Source organism: Oxyura jamaicensis, chromosome 5, assembly GCF_011077185.1.
Source record: "Oxyura jamaicensis isolate SHBP4307 breed ruddy duck chromosome 5, BPBGC_Ojam_1.0, whole genome shotgun sequence".
In the NCBI taxonomy this organism is placed as follows: Eukaryota; Metazoa; Chordata; class Aves; order Anseriformes; family Anatidae; genus Oxyura; species Oxyura jamaicensis.
In genome coordinates this window covers 16,549,974-16,570,513 of record NC_048897.1, presented here as the reverse complement: position 1 = coordinate 16,570,513, position 20,540 = coordinate 16,549,974, and the positions used below count along the sequence as shown (strand labels likewise).

Sequence of the window (20,540 nt, the reverse complement as noted above, 5' to 3'; positions counted from 1 at the left end):
CTCTCCTCTCCTCTCCTCTCCTCTCCTCTCCTCTCCTCTCCTCTTTCTCATTTTATTTATTTTATTTGATTGTGAAGGCTTACTTGTCAAGTACAGACATTTCATCAGGTAACTTCCAGGTTATGTCAAAAAATGAAGTCCTTTAAATAAAAAGTTATTAAGAAATATAAGATAAGAGATCTTCACTGTGTGTCACAATATTTGAATTAATTCAAAACTGTATAAAATTTGCTTTCTGCATGAGTATCCTTTTTCTATCTGTACTTTTGTAGAGTGGTACAATACAGTAGTACTTCACACATGAGGTGTTTTCATTGACTATGTGGGATACAATTACTAGATAATGACATGGGTTCTACTTACATGCACATGGCATTCTCAAATATCTATATATCTTAATCCTATATGATAAACTACAACTGCAAAAAAAAAAAAAGGACAATTTTTAGACAAATCAATGAGCTTATCTGACCCACCACAACAGTGTGACTGTTGGAGGGCATCCAGTGAGGAGAGTGAAAAGGTGAAGCTGGACAGAAACAGCATAACGGCTCCTTCAATGACAGCACACAACTGCAAACTAACTCTGACATCTCACCTTGAATATCTAATCATGACTTCATCTAGTTAAGCTTTTAACTGTAGTCCAAGTCAGTTCTCAGGAAACTATCAGAGAAGGTCATGTGTGATGCAACCAATTCCAGTTAGCACAAGGAGCGTGTATCTTATGCTACCCAAATATAAGCTGCAAAAATATCCTACAAAAGGGGGCAATAGTATTCATGGTATGGTGTTCTCGTCTGTTCATCTGGTTTATACAGCTGTATGCAGCAGCTTTGGTAGGCAGAATTCCCATGGATGTTATCTATCAGTAAGCAACATCGCTTGTTGCAATTACATGAAAACCCACCTTTGTGTGGAATTGCAGGACAGCTGTTCCTTCAGGCTATGCCCCGGTTTACTTCTCTGTGCAGCTCTCCTATGATTAATTTAATAATATATTACATGCCATGCTTCTTGAACGTTCTATTGTGCTCTCTCTTTTTTTTTTTTTTTTCTATCAAAGAGCTATTCAAAGTAAACAGTGACCTCATCAATACTGTCTGAAACTTACAGTAAATGGAAATATTCCAAAACCACAACAGAAACCATATTTCAACAGATGTAAACTAAAAGATGAGGAGTGAGAATTAATTTGGATGTGAATGTTATCCCCAAAGACCCATATAGATACTTGACTCTGATTTGCTCAGCTTCATCTTTTTGCTAAGTACAGGATGCTTCTTTCATGTGGGACTCTAGATGAAAAAGGAGTAAGAAAATTTCTGGTGCAGTTTTAGCTACAACATTCGTGTTGTGGTGAGGAATACAAAAATAATTTAACCCACAGAAGATAAAAAGCAAAGCAGAAACAAGGAGACCTGTGTAAGAGAGGAGCAAGAGTGTTATCATGATTGAGATTTCCAAAGCTGCATAGGTGTTTAAACAAAATCATTTTTAAAAAAGTTGATCATTAACCTATTCCTCCATGATCTCTAAAATGCTAACCTTTCAAAAAGCATACATGGATTACTAGAGCAAGAACAGAGTTTCTATTCAGGCATTTTAGCTTGATCACAGCCAAAAAGCCAAATAAAATACGAGATCCTATCAGAACATCTTTGCATGTCAGATAGCATTAAGCTGCAGGTGCTTAATTTCCATATAACTCTGAGAAACATTTCTCTTTGCCTTGCTGATATACCTAGATTCTCTTAGTATGCACCTCTTAGCAGATGGTCCAGTTTTTCTTTTCCAGATAGAGAAACATTGACTTGATTTTAAAGAAAAACACCAGAGGGTATTACTCTCTGATAGAGCATTTGCAAATTCAGTAAGTCTTTAATAAAGAGCACTTGCTTAAATAGTAAGCTCGTAAGCCTTTAGTGATTTCAATTCCTACTGAATTCCTTTAATTTAATTTTATTTAATTTTATTTTTCAGTAGATTAACATCTCATATAAAAATTCTAAGGCTAGCTGCATTTTCTCTTGCAGTATTAATCAGGTCATATAAATGGCCACATTAATGTGATTTCTATGATGTTAATCGAAATCTCTTATCATAATTTTTCATTAATGGTGCAATTTCCTGTCAGGGAACCCTTTCTGTCATAACTCCTTTTATTGCAGTAATGCTTGCACCTATTAGAAAAAAGTATCGCAGTACAAAAGCCTTATAAAATACTCTAATGAATCAGTGCACTCACGCTGAAACCCTTATTTTCAGCATTTTGGCTAACACTCTGATTTTCCTTATCTGATCATGAGATCCAGAAGCCTAAACAATAAAGCTGGAAAAAAAATAATGTCTAATATACAATCAAAAGTGCATTCATGACATCTACATTTATTACTGTATTTGTATTTCAACTCTATGTTTTATATCTAGGAGCTGCAGCCATTCTAGCCACAATGATTTATCCCTCAGAGGGAGTGTAAAGGATGTCTATTAATTATGCAGCAGGTTTGTCATATTTTTGCAGAATGTGTGGCACCTTAAGAAAATTCTGGTCATTTATAGCATTGAAAAAATAGTATTTCATTGAATCATATAATCCTTAGGGTTAGAAGGGACCTTAAAATCAGCCAGGTCCAATCCCCCTGGAATTCCGCCCATGAGTTCAGGTAGCCCAAGACCTCATCCAACCTGACGTTGAACACCTCCAGGGATGGGGCATCCATAGACTCTCTGGGCAATGTTCCAGTGCCTCACCACCCTCTGCGTGAAGAATTTCTTCCTAATATCTAATCTAAATCTCCCCTCTTTTAGTTTAAAACCATTTCCCCTTGCCCCTGTCATTATCTGACAGCAAAAAAAAAATTTTTTTTTAAATTGCTCTCCATCTTTTTTATAAGCCCCCTTTATGTACCAAAAAGTTGCAATAAGGTCAGCCCAGAACCTTCAATTTTGTTGTGTTTGATTTGGTTTTAAATAGTTATTGAAAACTGAAGAATCCTCTTTTCAGCATAAGTATACTTTATTGTCAAGTTTATCCAATGAAAGATTTTATTTATAAATGGCAACAAATGCAGACATAAGCAAACTTACAAGAATCTGCACATCTGATAAGCATAGTAAAGTCATTGTGTATTCACTTGCTTGATGAAGGACCACGAGTAGCAGTTATCTATACCCGATTTCCCTGGTCTGCTTGCTGATGTTTACAAGGCATAACCTTTTGCAGACCTTGCAGCCTCAGGGAAGAAGAAAAAAAAAAAAAAAAAAAAAAAGTAAAAGGCAAGAAAAAAGGCAAGATAAGAAACAGGGGTTGAGATGGACAGATGGACAGAGAAGGTTGTTCAAAAAAGCAAAACTAGACAGGTTGATAAACAATTGGATCTGCACAGTTGGCAGCCATTCTGGCAAAGAAGCCTAACAGTGCTTACGTGTAACTGTGTATGTATGTGTGTCTGTTTGTTGGCATTATTTGCCAGAATCAATAGTGACTATTCTTCTAAACATTTATTTTTTTTCTTGATAGCCTGAAAAATACTAATATTCTAAGTACTAAGATTCTGATTTAACTAAAATGCTGTTATTTCATATCTGTGTAAGTTCCCCTAGCTGTCCTCAAATGTTTCTTGTTTTCTGGAGGATGGGAGGAATTACATTACTTTATAGGGGCCTCAAAGCATGTAGCAAAAAAGCTCTTTTTTTTGGAACAAATCCAAAATGTTTTAAATATATGATACTTTACGTCCTGATTCCATCTTTTTCTATATTTTTCTCTCCCACCCGCTACATAACCAAGTGCTGTTCTCATATGTATAGGGGGTCTAGAGGGAAGGATATGCCACATTGGAATTCATCTTGACAAGTTGCAGTAAACATTTCTTACTTTTCAATTTTAAAGTCTTCATTGGTTTATCCCATGGGGTGGCTTTTTCCTCCCACTCTACATTGCTAAGAAAATATATAGAAAATTTCCCTTTATTCAGTTCTCTCATCATTGTTTTCTTTCAGCAGAATGACTCACTGTCGCTCTGGATTCCCTGTGCATGTTATCACAACTCTGTGAACGAACTCACTCTAACGTTAGCCTGACATCATCTTTATTTCATTTTTATTGTCACTGACATTAAACCGGATGGGCCAAAGGAGACGATCTGTGTCTTCTCATTTTAGCAGCACTTAGACAATATACTTAGCATACTTTCTACCATATTTCTCCTTTGACACCATTCCTTTGCTGGGAAGACAATTCAGTAAGTCAGCACTCTGTAGGTATAGGGTTTTTTAGCTAGCTTCTGTTAGGATTTATATCTATCATATTTCAGCTCAGATGATCTCAGGGCACAGAGGAAATATATTTGCACTTCTTCTATTGCCTTGAGTGGAAGAAAATATCTTGTCTAAGTAATGTGACTCACAGTGAAACATCACTGGTCTAATAAGTAGGACTGCTTTTACTCATTTCTGTCATCCCTGAGCTCCTTCTTCTCTGCTGTCTGGAGTCCCACAAGGTCTCCATGAGTAGGAATCCACAGTTACTCCACTGGTATAAGGAACCTTGCTTGGCTTTCAGCTTCATCAGGTCTTTACTAAGATACAAAATGCATTTCACAAAACCTCTTCAGTGGTTTTAAAAGGATTTCACTGTAAACTTCTATAGTGTAGAGTGTTTGTCTGTAAAGATCATTTCTTAGAGACATCCTCTAGTCCGGTGGTGACTTTTGAGGTTACAGATCACTTCAAGCAGTTGACAGGAGAAGTTAGTGAAAAGCATCAAAGTGAACACATAAAGGACCTAGAATCTCCTAATGAATCTAAAGAATGCCAGGCTATGAAAGCTGCAGCAAGCAGTAGGCATTGTACTGCAGCAAAACTTCCAGTTGGGTGAACTGCAGAGAGTGGGATTTCTTTTCCCTCCACCAACGCCCAAACTCACACCATCGTCACCTCCTCCACCTGCACAGAGACTGCAGTGCTTTAAGATGTAGAGTCTGCGTCTATGAGACATAGAAGAGGAGCTGAATTATTGATAGCCATGTTCTCATTGTCCCTCTCATGCGTGTAATAAGTGTTTGCCTATGACCTGAGTGTCTAAACAAATAAAACTTTGGTTTTGGTAAAACATCAGTAGTGCAGCCCTATCAAATTTAGCCTTATCAAATTGAAAGCCCCAGTTTGCTCTGGCTGTCTTTTGATGCTACTCTGGCAAACAGCTCTGGCTATTCTGTTCTCAGCCTGTTTTTTTTTTTTTTTTTTTTTTTTTTTTTTTTTTTTCCAGGTGGAGTGCTGTTGTTGTTGTTTGCCCTGAATGCTGCATTTAGAAAAAGACAGGTGTGTCCTAGGGGCCAGATATGTGCAGAGGTGTGAGGAACCCTGAGCCCTGATCATGGCCAACCAAGTTCCTATCAAGCATATATAAGCAATTACAAGTCTATGGGACACTTTTTTTGTTAATCCATCCCTGTATCTTGCAACTTTCTGACCATGTCCCACACAGAGAAGTCGTGGTAACCATATATATAACCTTCATCAAGGGCTGATTCTGTAACTAGCCAAGGTAGACAACAAAGCAGTGCAGTGTGCGGTTCAGGAGAGCAGGTCCTGCACCATCCTGCACTGAGAAGGACTGTGCCTTTGATGAAGTGCCTTCTCATGCTCCCTGAGTTGTGAATGGCTGTTTTAGTCACAATATACATCTTATGTAATTTATATGTTACAAAATATTACACTTTGTATTAGCTTGAATAAGGGCTATTAAAAAAAAAAAAAAAAAAAAGTTTGTCTTTTTTTAAATTATTATTAAAATATGTGACTATTTATTGAGAAGGGAAAAAAAAAAAAAAAAGAAAGAAAGAAAGGAAGGTCCCCAGTCCCCAAACTAAAAATAAAAACAGTATTCCTGGAAGAAGACAAAAGATTGCAAGAGAAGCAGACACTTTTCTCTGTCACATTTGTTTGATTGAAAACCTAATCTTCTATTTTTAAAAGTTTCATCTTACTATTTTTCACTTTTTAACAGAAAACAAAAAAGCAAAGGATTCCATTAAGCAGTCTGTGAGGAATTTTCTGTGTATCCCATAGATCTGTGCACTCCGTGCTCTATTGTTCTCTCTTGACAATGTATCAGCAGCAACAAAACATAAGGTTAAAAGGAACATGGAAGGAACTGCACGGTTCTGAAGGCCAAATCTGGCCTTTTGTAATTTGTCAGGAGAAAACACTCATTCAAGTGTTCATAACCATCACTCCTAAATACCAATTAAGATGAAGTTACATTAGAAGTTTGTAAAAATATGAGAACCAGTTTCGCAGAAGTTGTTTTTAATTCTTTTTGACACACTGAAATGTTTTTTTGTTACTACCAGTAGAGAAGAACTTCTGTCCTCTGTTGCAGAAACCACTCAGCAATACCAGGCTTCAGCTGCTGGCTGTCTGCTCTGGCCCGGGCCATTCTTGTTACTGCTCCTGCTGTAGACTGGTACAGTTTCTGATGCTGCTTCTTGTTAGAATCTTGTGGCAGTGTGAAAGATGTTATAAGCAGTTTTAACCTTCAATTGAGGTATGGGAAGGTATTCTAAAGCAAAAGGAATTTCACCTGGTACTTTATTTGCGTTGAGGTTGAGGTGGAGAGGTATCAGGCAATATCCTAATATTATCCCTTACCACCACCCTTTTTTAATACCCAAATGACAGCACTATTACTGTTACCCTGGAGCATGCTAGACAGCACATTAATCTCCTTTATAGTAAAACACAAGCCTTGAATTACCAATGAAACAGGCTAGAAAATTTCTGACAGCATTTTCTGGTAGGAATTTGCCAGTTCAGACAAATTGGTATGTTTTGCAGTGACACTGGGATTTTCCTGTTTCTCCTAGATGCCCAGCAGGCTGGGAGCTGCTCAGCAGCTGGGACTCCAGCAGTTAAGGGTGCTGCTTCTTTGGAGCAGGTCAGTCAGGAAAAGTCTTCCAGGGAAACCCCTCCTAGCCTGGTTTAGGAGATCTCAGTGCTCACAGGACCAATGCTCTGGGGAAGCCTAGGAGATGACCTGCTCCCACGCTGAAGCTTTATTGCCTTTCACAGACAATTATGAAATGTTTGGCTTTTGTTCCAAACTGGAACAAACCCAGATTTCGAAATATCAAGATCCTGTGTGAAAGTCAATTAGTTCTCTCTGCAAAGCTGAAACTATGACCACATACTTCCCACATGTAGCACCTGCATGGAGATGTCAGTGCTGAAAATCTGGCAATACTGATAGGGTTGTGTTCAGCACTGGTAGGTCAATGGCTGGAACATAGCATTCTTCTTTACCTGTTAGAAGTGCAGATCTTCTGGAATTGCAAAGCTGAACAATTCCCTGATGCTAGAAAGAACTAACAGGGAAGACATTAGATATTAGGTGACATTAGATATAACTTGGAATTTTCTTTCATTTAAGGTTTTAAGATGTGCTTATGTTGCAAACTAATAAACATTGATTTCCCAATATCTTCAGAAGATAATGATCATGTGTGAAATACATAGAGAGAAGGCTTTTTGTTTGTTTGTTTGTTTTGTTTGTTTGTTTTGACATGTTCAGTGTTCAGTAGCTGAACTTACAGGAGACTCTTTTCTCCTCATAAGTGACTTGTTCTAAATATCCTGTAAACAAGGTAATTAATTTTCACCAATACATTTTTAAAATATATATTTTCATGGTAAAGTTTCATTTATCCCCTTCAGTGGGCAGTGTAAAATGAATTTGTAGTGCATAATTTAATTGATATGTTTCTCAATGTTCAGGTCAATTTATACTCAAACTGCTGTTCCCATGGGACTGAACAAAGCTACATCTTTTATACACTCTTTATCCTGCAGATGGTTATGTTATTACATACAAAGCTCACAATAATCTTCTTCCAAGTACAGTCCCCAGTAATCTTTTTCCAAGCTGCATGTTGAACGTAGGCAGGGGAGGCAAGAAGAAATTCTGTGATTCTCTTCAATGAAATAATGAACATTACACTTCTGTAAGCTTTTATGTGCAAATACATCTAAGAGGAAGCAATCTGCAAATAGTACTGCAGTTCTAAGAAAGAAGCCACATCTCATACGTTTTTTGTTACTGTCAATCTGAAGTTGGGACAAAACATGCTGCAGATACAGCACTGATAGCCTTGGTTGGTGGCCACTGTGTGGTGATGGAGATGTCTATACCAGGGCTGGTTATGAACAAGCTGTCCCCAAGGGATTGCACTTCAGCTGGTACAACTGCAAGTGCTCTAAAATGATACATGAAGTCTCTCAGCACTCTAAAGGAGCATAACTTTATAGAATAATTTTATTTAAAATCCTTCTATCAAAGGTAGGAGAAAAGTCTTACAATTTAATTTACTAGAATTGGATTTTGTGGAAAAGGTCAATGACACCTGTAGGAGGAAGCTCTAAATCCTAAATCCTTCAGGTTGTAAATGAGTGCTTTTGTTCTTGAATTTATCTGTTATGTTTGAAGAGCACCACACCTTAGAGTCTTTCCTGTTTCATGAGCAGCATTTTGTTACGTAGTGTAGTATCTTTGTACTTCTGTGAAGCCTCTAGCAAAAGCCCCGTGATGCATTTATCTTTGCACGTGAAAGGACATGTGAGATTATTACCTACCATGGGAATATAGTAAATCAAGTGAGTGCATTTTCTTGCTAATTCAACAAAGCTCTCATATGGTTATGCTGAGATATATATATTTTACATAGCATTTGCTGAGTGGGGATGTATTTTGTTATATGTAACTAATTTGCTGCATGTATCTAAACCACAACATGCTGTAACAACAGCTTTTGTCCACTCCCTTGCAGCTCAGCTGGGGGTATTCAGACACTTTCTGGTTCCCAGAATCATTTCCTTCCGTGTCGACGTTAATAATTTCTGTTCAGGACCTCCCAGTTGCTTCCTTTCTATTTTAAATAAAATGTGTATGACAATTAAAAATAGGAGTTGTTGGAAGACTCCAGGCAAATATATTCTGTGCCTCTTCAAGAGGCTTTTGCAATATTGATTCTGTTCTCCTTCTGAAGGAAACTTTTGGCTGGAGTGCATGCTCTTTTACTAGATTTAAAAATAGCAAACAAAATAGTAAGGACAAAAGTTGTTATTAGATACCCAAGAAGTAGATTTATACCCATGTTAGAGTGATTAACCTCACTAATCAATCAGTGCCTCCTTGTATTGAGCCTGGAGAGCAGAATTTGGAGTCCATACAGCATAGCAGCACTCTGAAACATATGGAAAACTCTCATTTCAGGGAGGAATCTGGAATACTTTGTTTTACTGTGGAGGAATATGAAATGAGTTATAGAAAGATCAGAATCCTTAACCTACTGGATTTTGACATGCTGTTTGAAGCATAGACTCACAATGCTGCCTCACAATGCTGCCCTTTGGAAAAACTGAACCGTAGTGTAAGTGTACTGAACATGCACAAATTTTGTTTTTCTAAGATGAATAAACAGCAACATTGTTACAAGGCTATTTTCATATTTCCTTGGTGCATGACTAAGTTTTAATGATTTTTTAAATCACTGAATGAGGCTTTCATATTTCTCAAGCTATTCAAGACCCTCCCACTCTCGCAGTCCTCAGAGCTTTGCAGCCAGCCTTACTCAGAGGACATTCCAGACTTGTCACTGCACAGCTGCTCTTGGCAGCCAGCCTTCTGTGCAAGGACTTTGCCAAAGCATCGCTTAGACCCCCCAAACACTCTCCTGAAACAATGGCTGATAGTATGACATTTGCACAAACGCTAAATATCTTATTGCCTTAGAATGAATTTGTTTATTTCAGTTATAAAATGTATTGTATCTTTGATGTCACTGGATTTACTCTCAAAGCCTACTGTGGAAACTACCTCGATGCCTTATGTTCCACATACAGGCTGGTGGGCAGGATACACATAAAACACAGAGCTGGTGGTAAGATTTACTACGTTCTATTTGGTGTATGCTTGCTCTTTGCTCAGGGAATTATACTTTCTAAATTTTTGAAGTGCTTGCTTTAAAGACCAGCCATGTAAAGAAATAAAAGTTTAAAAAGTAACTTACTTGGAAGAGGTTTCTTTCCTTTTCCTTACGCGCTGAATTTCACACTGGTCATTTCACATGCCTGGTCCTCAAGTATTTGATTACAGACAGACAAAGACAGGAAGGTGTGTATTTCTGTTATATTGTGTGTGAATGCCAGAAAGAGTTTGATGCAGTTTATAGTAAATCATAAAACAAACACAAAAAAAAGGCAGATAGGAAAATATATTTGAAAAAGCTATGTTAGACCTCAGAGGTCTTCAGTGTTTCACACAACTATTCTGTATAATTTTTATCATCCTCAAAGCATTTTGAACCAAAGCACTAGGAATTCTCCATCCACAAAGGAAAAATGCACTTTAGAAATAGTGGCAATTAAACATTACACAAATGCTTAGAGACTTTACAACACAGTGTATTAAAAATATACATCAGGTTCTGCATTTTTTAATCCAAGACAAACTAACTTTCCAATTTAAAATCAATGTTTTGGTTTAAACTGAATGTGGTGCTGGTGAAACATGCCCCCTCTAAAAATCAGAAATCCTTTTTGCATATAGCAGGAAGAGCATGTGGCAATAGCAATGAAGAGCACGTGGCAATAGCAATGAAAACATGCCTCCTACCAGTGTTGGTTTGAGGGAACATGTCTGGCCTTAACTGCGCAAAGTGCCTTAATTTGCATTCTAAAGGAGGGTATGCTTAAATTCCAAATAAAACTATCTAGAGGGAGGGAATCAGTCTCTGCCCCCTGGCACCTTATTTCAGCTGTGTATTTCTCCAGCATGGGTTTCATCCTTGTTATGCATTGTGGAACAGAAATATGATTTTTTTAAGGCCAAACTCAAATTATTATTATTATTTCAGGAAGAGAGCATTTTTTTATTTTTATTTATTTATTTATTTATTTTAAAAATTCTAGATGGGAATTCCAAACATTCAAAACACTAGCAATTCTAGTATCATATTTTAGTTTCAACAGTGTTTTTTCTCAGTTCTTGGTTTGAACCTAACTAAAGGTAATGGCAGTTTTCTCATTTATATTGCTGTGGGCAAGTAGAGGAAAAAAAGCACTAGTAATTGGGAAAATAATCAAGCCTCTCAAGAAATAAGTCAGTATTTTGCAATTGCTGCTTTCTTCTAAAAGCTTTTTTTTTTAATGTGTGGGCTGCTCATTTGGAAACATTAAACACAATTACAATTTACCCGACTATAAGGATGTTTTTATCAATATTGATTGAAACAGTTATTCTTAGGGATGTCTTAGAAAATATTGGTTACTGTGCAAGTTGCTTTGATTAGGTAAGTTTTTTAATGGCAATTACTGGAAATTATATGAAACTATGAAGCTGGAAACTAAAGTTCAGGCCCATGCTACTGCTAACAAGTTACAGTTACATTAGACCTTTTTCTCAGTTATCGTGTTACCTCTTTAATTTGGTCTTTGTACTTTTCTATCCGGCATACAGTAATTTTAATCTCATAAACTATGGAATACACTTCTAAATCTGATAAGTTCTTAAAACATAAATTTACTATTTGATATTTTAAAAATTATTTTTAGACATGAACCTCAAAAGTTGTACTTTCCAATAATACTCTGCATGCACGCATCATTTGATCAGCTTTTGAACTTGGTGTAGTAGTAAGATCAGAAATGTGGCATGAAGTTGTTCATTTTATTTCCTTTGCTCAACTTGCAAGTGCTATAAGTTTATTCTCTATCTCTAAACTCCAGCTCTAGTGCCAATCCAGATGGAAAATCCATGATATGAAAAAATGAAAAGACAAATAATTACAAGAAAGATTTCTCCAAAACAAGGTTTAGTTCACTTAGAACAGGATGACTCAACCTTCCCTGTTAGAAAGCTAGTTACCCTTTCACTGGGGAATAAGAAAACACTGAATGTACTTTTATACTAACTCCTGTAACGTAGAATTTTTCTTATGCAATTGATTTTTTGTGCCATACACAACTTCTCAACTTGTGATTAAACATCCAAACATTACCTATTTATTGACTCAGCTAGAATGGAATCCGTGGGCCTACTAGTTAAGTGACATTTTACAGCTGTGCTGATGCCTTTGTTCTGACTTGAAGTCCAAAGTGCAACAGATTCATCTGATGCTAGTACTAGGATTCATCTAATTTTTAATGTAATTATTTATTTTATTATATCATTTATGTCTACAAAGACATTGAATGAAATGGCGCTCTATATTTCTGCAGACAGGAGAGTTCTGTGAAGTGTTGTAAACTATTTTTCATTCTTCATGGAAACTAACATAGGCCAAATAAGATCCTTATCTTTATATTCCAGATGAATAAAATCTTAGGAGATTCCTTTATACTCTTTCGAGAATGTGGAATTGGTTTCTTTTACATGTTAAAAAGCCATAAAATTCCACACCTCATTGGCACATGAGTTCTTACAAATGTTGTTAGAGGAAAAATTGATCATGTTTTACCATGCTTTGGCTAGGCTGAGTTCATCGGATCTGTTGATGGAAACCTGTATGATAAGCAGAACTATTAGTTATTTTGCTATCAGTAAAATACAGCTGAAGTTACAAAACAACGGTTCAACTGCTAACAGGCAAAACTAGTAGTTCAGCCGCTGACAGACAAGAAGTGATGAGACGCATTAGTGATTTAATATTGTCAGTGATTTTGTTTTTTATGGCAACAACAAACAATTTCTTACTAAAATCCACAGGGGGCTCATGACTAATAGAAAGTAACCAGCCCTCAACTTTCCCATACAAGGTCTACTAGTTAAAAATAAATAAATGTGAGCTGAACTACTGAGGCCTGCATTGAAATGTCTGATCAAGTGGTCTGGGATAAAGTTCAAGGAAATAAAAGAAGATGAAAAAAAAATATAGTTGCATTAAGTAATCACAGGATGACTAAATCTCCAGAAAAAAAAAAAAAAAAAAAAAAAAAAAAGTCCAATGTCTAGGCAATTTTAGAATGTACCAGAAGAGGCATTTTCAATAGAATGTATTAATGCTTTTGTACACAGCTCTGGGAGACCTAATCCAAAGTGCAAAATGTGTACAGTTTTCATCCCCTTCTTTGAGGAAAATAAGGGGACTGAAACAAACACTTTACCAAATCTAGTGAAGCAAATATAAAGATGTAAAATTGTTTTCTTGAAGCATAGCCAGAATAAGCATCAGTGAGGAACAAAGAGACATACAATACGAAGAATAAAGCAAGAATTTAGACTGGAGATTAAAAAGTTTCTGACTCTCAAAAGAGTGAGTTTCTGAAACAAACAATGGGAACACAAAAAGAATGAATATGATGTAGTTGCCTACACCTCGGTTATACAGATTTGCTGAACTTGGTATTTGCGTAATCTAAATTGAAAGCAAGGAAGAGGTTAAAGATGAAAATTTGAAGGAATGTGCCTCAGTATTTTTTCTGAACAGGCATGCTTTATTTTGTAGGAATACGTAGAAAAGTTGTATGTAAGTATGAAGAGTCAGACACTAAGCTTGTAGCCATTCAATTTCTGGAAACCTGAACAATGATATAATTAAGATAATTATCAGTAGGCAATGTTTATTAATTATTCACAGAGCACCTTTTCTCTCAAAGAATATATAAAGCCTCATTTGACTTCACCAAACTAACAGCTTGTGTGGACACTTTACTGTCCAAACTGAGTTTAGGAGAACTTCTGGTCAAGATACCAGCTTCTGTCCCCCTCTACAAACAACAAACACTCTGAATCTGTGCATAGAGATCAGTTTATCTACTCTTGCTGCCTTTATTTGACTTACTGTAACCTTATCATATTGTTTTTGAGATGAAATATGCAGAATTAATCACAATATTTAAGGGGAAGCTGTTTGACAATAAAGATAATAAAGATGTATATTTTTCCAGATTTATACCTCTCTTATTCCTTATAAAGTCTGAGGTCTTGTTTGCCTTTTATTATTATTATTATTATTATTATTATTTTTGGCAGCAGCTGAACACTAGCAGAGGTTTTCACTAGCCTTGAAGTTAAAACTTGCAATGTGAATGTAAGACTTGACAACTAGTGGCTTTCAATACAGTTTTATTTTTTCCCTTTCTGTTTCACTCTGTGTTTGGAAATGATACAAAAGCAATTGTTGTTTGTCTTGGTATTCAGATAACAAACAAAACTAGGAGGATTTCAGCATGGACCAAAGTTACACTTCTCTTTAAAACACTCAGTACATAGTTTCTTAATGAGTGTTTCTTGTGTGTTCTCTGTGTTGGCGATGCTGTTGCTCTATAATACCACCATGTTTGTAACCTCTCTGCTGTACCAAAAAGAGATTTCCAAATCCCAAGTGTGACGCACCTCCTGCTGTGGGAGCAGAGATATGGCTGGCTCTTGAGGCCTTTCTGGTCAGGGCTTGAAGGCAAAGGGATTGGCAACCTAAAGGGCCTTTGTCATTAAAAACCTAAAGGTAATATAGAAAATGGGCACAGGGTTTTTCAAACTGCATACGTTTCCTTGAGTATGTGAAGCAAAGTCAGGTGGTTGTGTCTGGGATATAACCATTTACATTATATCTGGCTTACAGGCAAATTCAAGGCATTTGAGAAGAACTTAAATGGCAGTTTATCATTTATTTGTAATGACGTGGTGTATGCTATTTATTTATTTATGCATATGTTTACCTATGTTGCCATGTTCTCTGGAAGCAACTGGTCAGATGCTATCCAGTATATAGAAGTAGAAAATGAGAACCCAAACACCTTAGAAGATAAGGAGTAGGAGAAGAGGGGCTCTTGAAAGAGAGATTGCTGGGGAACTGAAAGGGATCAATCAGCCAGTATCAGGACAATGTCTATTGACACCATATACCAGTACCTAAAAAAGCAAGGTCTGAAGTATGGAAGAGAACGAGGGAGAAGCGCATCTAAGCCAGACAGGGTAGCTGTAAAAGTAATGCCATAAACAAGGAAATCTAGAAATGGTTCTCACCTCTCTGACAGCCAGGAGCTAAAGAGAACTGGCTATGAAGATAATCCTGACTAAAACTTAATTATTCATAGAGCAAGCAGCTAAGGATACATGCAGAGAATGGATGAGGAGAGAATTGGATAGGTGTAAAGTGAATAAAAGTTTAAGAAGTGAGGATTGGTAGAGAATGGAAGGTTAGAGTGAAAAGCATGAGTACAAACAAGGTGAGAAGATAATAAAGAAGGGTATGGATATAGGATCTGAATTTTTGCTGCTGGGAGAAGATGGTGATTAAGATAAAGAGCAGGGAGCAATCTATCTTAAAGGACACAAAACATAGGGAGGAGAGAGGGGGAAATGGAGAAAACAGGATCATTATGGAGAGGGAAGGCAGAGGAGGTCTGTAAAAGTGTCCAAGTATCAGCGGTTGTGTCAAAAGAATACAAGTACACCATGGAAGTTCTTAAAACTGGGCAGTGCAGCAAAGGTGTTGCTGTGCAGACCTGCTCAGGTAGCTGTTTAATCAAGCATATTTTTCTTGTTCATTACTGAATCATATTTTTCCAAGTTAAAGAAAAAAGAACCTGGGATGTTTTCTTGAGAATCTAGCTGATGACAACATATTTACTGAACTTCTCACAAAAGTCATTGCATAAATATTTGACTCTGATTGTGATTTCAGCAAGTTTATTTCCAAGAGCTAGATTTATAGATAAAATTCCATGTACCCAGTCTCCAAGCAAAACAACAAAGACTGAGAATATGAGAGAGACAAAGTTACTGGGTTTTGTTGTAACATATTATTTTCAGCTACTAATTTTTGTGTTTGGATATAAATCACAGAAACTAACTGAAGCTAGCTGGAGAACATCCCTTCAGTTGTAATAATTTGCATTTCAGTGTTAAATCTTTTTGCCCCCTCCTCTCTCGGCACTCAACAAAGTCCTTGCTGCAGTTTTTAGCCAAAAAGTCCTGCAAAGCAAGGCAAAATCTGAACACCGCTGAATTAAAAGATTGAAGTAATATATGACTATTCAGGATAACATAAATGTAGAGTTCCAGCTATAATCTGATTGAAGTGGTTGCATAATGCAGAGACTTTGTTTATACTGGTGGAGTAAATTCCTGATTTACAATGGAGACCTGAATCAACTGAAAGTTCTCTAACTTCTTCCACAGTTATATTTTTAGAGAATAAACTGACATAAGGAAGTATGCAAGGAAATGAACAGGTTCCACCTTACATCACTTCAGTGAGCTGGGCCACTCTCTGCTTGAGAATGGAGCTGAGAGTTTACTTACTACTGAGCCTGATGAAAATAAATGGAAAGTCTATTAATTCTCTTGATCTCTACTTTTTTTTTTTTTTTTTTTTTTTATCAAAATCTCATTACTTTAAAGTACTGTTGCTGAAAGTTTGAAATCATATGCCTAAAATATGCAACCTTGTTACTTGAAATAAGTAATAATTCTACCAGTAGCTGAATGAAAAGTAATTTCAGAAGTGTGAATTGGTGCAGATAAGATTATAAATTGGCACTGTATATGTCTTCTTCAGCACATGAAAGCCAATGGAAGTTTTGTCTGGCTAAGGACTTAGCATCCAGCATGTCAGGGCCTCATCCTGGCTTTGTTTTCACTTTCTTTTTATGATTTGCCATAGAACATGTGTGAAGACCTTATTTTTCCTGAGGACTAAGGAAACCTTTCAAACACTGTTATCAGGCCATGCCTTTTCCTACTTCTTCATGGCATCTAATTTAAATATCCAAAAAATGTATGGGGTAGTTTGCATGAAGTCAAATCTGATGAGCTTTGGGTTTCTCAGCCCCACTATAAAGGAAACAGTTAGCTAATATGTGAGATGAGAAGCTTTTACTCTTTAGCTATATCCTAAAGGAAAAATAAGGACATTGGGCTGTACAATATTTGGGAAGTGAGCTCTGCACAACATAAATTGAATATACAATTCAAGTACAAGCTTGGTAAAGGAATCCTCACTGTGTATATGAAATGTTTCCCTGTTGAATAGTCAATGGCTCTGGTTTGTGTTTAAATTCTTCTCTCTACACTCATGCATTTAGGAAACTAGATTGGAAAAGATTCATTTCTGTCATTACCAGATTTACTGGAATGAACACAAACACATTTACTGTGAAAAAAGTCCTTCTGAAAGAGGCACTGAAGTTGTGTTGTCAGGTGGGGAAGACATCTTTAGTCTCTGTCATGGCCTCCATAGAAAGGCTGGCTGAAAAGGTCAGGGATGCATTGAATAAGTATGATATTTTGTTTTTCCAAAACATACCACCTGTTAAGAGTGATAAATGACACCATGTTTGAATATTGGATGTGTGCAACTGGCAATATCTTGTCACTTAGGCCTAGGTCTTCACCCACAAGCAGCTGTTACATTTGACCTGGAAACATCCATGAATTATTCCTGCCTTGATGAACCCTGAAGATCACTGACCTCTAAGAGAGAAAAAAAAGAGCACAGTATGGCCTTGACTGTGGCCTAACTGCACCTCCTGGGCATGTCTGGCCCATGCTACCAAACTATTTTTAAAAGGAGCAGCATGTCATCTTAAGAAACTGTTTTCAGCTTCTATTGCTGGAACATGTTTAAAAGTCACTTTTCTCCTTACTAGCCAAAGAAAGGGGTTGAAGATTTTAAGAAAGGTATCTAAATATATCCATTAATTGATGAACTTGCTTGCTTTGTTGCTTGCAAGACAATAGATGACTTCTGATGATTGAATAAATGCTGGAGTAAATGGAGGGTTTAGCTAGAAATTGTTTTTGTGGGAAGCTGTGTTGTGGTTGTGGCATAAAACAAATTCTTTGAAAACATAGAAAACATTAATCATTGGCATCTAAAGCGGAAAAAAAATGTTAGTGATGTTTATTGAAGGCATTTTTAAATGCCATATCTTATTATAAAACACGAAAGAACACAAGCTTCAACAAACCACAGCAAAAGGGAGATTTCTTTTTCTTATACTGCAAACTTTTGGAAGAGCTGAATTTCAGCTTTATGAGAGCAAGTATTTCCCACTCCATATTTAAACTTCAAGTAGGATGAAGGTACTGCAAAAATATATTAATTAGGCACCACTAAAACATTATATTATTTCCTGATAAAAATTATGAGCGGAAAGAGAGGTAAACTTGGAGGCAGAGAATGTGCCACCTTCCTGTAGTCTTAAGCAGTACAGTCACTAAGAACAGCAGATCTATTTTTGCTGGGCATACCTCTTCATAATATAAAATTAAGACAAATAAAACAGACTAAACTAAAGCAGCCTCCAGCTTTTTTGGATATTCATGTAATGTCAAATTTTGCCTCTGAGCTCAGCTATACAAAGGAATACTGCTTGTATTTCAGGCCTTCAGCATGAAACGAATAATAAAAATGAATGGGATCAGCAGCTATTCCAGATTTAATCAGAATACTTGACCCAATTAAAAAAATATATTTATCTATTTATTAATCCTCTGAAATTGTATTTTAATATTCTTTACTTAAATATAACAACTATACTCCATTAAGTAAAGAAGTCAGTGGATGTTGTATAAATGCCATTTTAATATTGAAACCAGATGGAGGTATGTAGATGTTTTTATTAGATTCTGTTTACCATACATTTATACTGAGATCACCTGCATTTCCAAGAAATAAAGGACTAATGTATGGAAAATTCAAGACAAAACTTTCTTGGCTTCCCTTTATCCTTGCAATCTTAATCATATTTTGCAGCTTTTGAGCATGTAGAAGGAAATTGGCTAAATTTCAAGTCTGGGCAACTGAAAATTTCTGCAGTAACATCTCATAAGAATGTTTTTTTTTGTTATTATATCCTTATAGTGTTGTACCTAAGCAACAGTTAAAGGCAGTAACCATTTTATAAATCTGTGCTCCAGACCTCTTTGTTTTTGTCTTTTACTACGTGAAAAAAAAAGCAGCCAAATCTATAAAAGGCCTATAACAAACTACTATTCCATGCCACTGTCTAAGATCATCTGGAGTTTTCCCATTGCTAGTGTATCCCAAACATTCCTAAACAATGAAAAAGGTTGCTGACTTACTCAAATTATTATTTTATTTCTGTCAGCTGATATAAAAACAATCTCTATTGTAGAATGGACAGCTATTTTTATGTATCTGAGGTATCCCTTGTTTTAATAAAGTTGTCACAACTTGTGCTTCATCTGGTACACAGGGAGTCAGGTGTTATATTGTTTGTCTGCTGTTTTGCCTTTTAACAACCAGGCCTAGCTTCTACATTTTTTACTGTTGGCTTGGGTACTGATCCCAGACATAAGCTAAGTATTTTTACCTACTTATTATATCATAGTTCAAAAGCAATTTCTCAGTTGTTATACTTGTCATTAATATTATAACACTTCAGTAGTGTTCTTGTGTTCTCTGGATTTTTTGATTATGGTGAAGAGAATTTACCCTTTCACACACTTTGCAGAACAGGTCTGATGTGGAAGTGGCCTTTCAGCCTAGTTTAAAGGATACCTTGCTGTTAAAAAGGACTGTGCAATGGGTCTCCTTTGAGCAGTAGTGTGGACTAGATGACTTCCAGAGATCCCTTGCAACCTCCATAATTCTGTGTTTAAATGTTTGCCTTACAGTTACATGCCTGAATATGTATGGTATGTGTTGCCCTACATTTTAGTAACCTGTGCTTTGGAGCTACTTCCAAAGATAGAACAATTTCCATTGTTATAGTTCCTGTACTGATGCTTGTTTCCTGTCTCAATTATAAGAATATTAAGCAATCCCAAAGCTGCACCTCTGGAGCTGCTGGGCTCTGTTATCTCCTCTTTGCTGTATTGTCAATACACCTGGGCCAGCATGTTGGGAGGGTGCAAGCTGGAGGGGCTTGTAGCCAAAGCAGCCCAACAGAAACCCTGGGATCTTGTGCACACAGTTAGCACATGGGTAGATGCGACAGTGTTCTGTCTTTTCCTTTGTTTATCAATGTCCATGTTTATGACAAAGCATATTACACTCCCTACCAATATACAGAATGAATATCTTGCATTGATCCAGGAGCAGATTGAAAAAAGAATATACGAATCAATTACTTGATACACATTCATGTCAGTGCAGACAGACACACAAAAAAGAAATAGACCTCTCTGTTTCCAAAGTGTAAGCAGATGGTTAGATTTGCAAGAGCATTATATTACCTCATAACTTGCTATCACAAGAAAATACAAAATGAAGCAGCAATTCTTGTGCCTGTTTCACTTTATTCAATTAGAATATGTATTGAACTTTGCAATATCCTTCAAATATTTATCAAGAGAGAACAGAGGTAGCGATGACACAATTTATTGCTAAATTACTTTTGTTTCCTGTAGACTTAACATGTTCCATTAGAGTTACCATAGAGTTCCTGCAAAATAGCATTTGGTATTTTATCTTTTCAAATCATTACCTTGAATTCTATTTTCCTACACAAATAGTGAAGCACAGAAAGAAAGAAAGAAAGAAAGAAAGAAAGAAAGAAAGAAAGAAAGA

The 20,540-nt window shown here is 36.4% G+C and overlaps 1 long non-coding RNA gene across 1 annotated transcript in view; it reads right to left on the bottom strand.

Annotated features, from left to right (window-relative positions):
• Positions 1–6,322: 6,322 nt before the first annotated feature.
• The window catches only part of LOC118168202, a 25,226-nt gene continuing 11,008 nt past the window's right edge, over positions 6,323–20,540 (bottom strand). The window contains exon 2 of the long non-coding RNA XR_004751419.1: positions 6,323–7,360. This is a non-coding gene — a long non-coding RNA (uncharacterized LOC118168202). The remainder of the gene's footprint in view (positions 7,361–20,540) is intronic.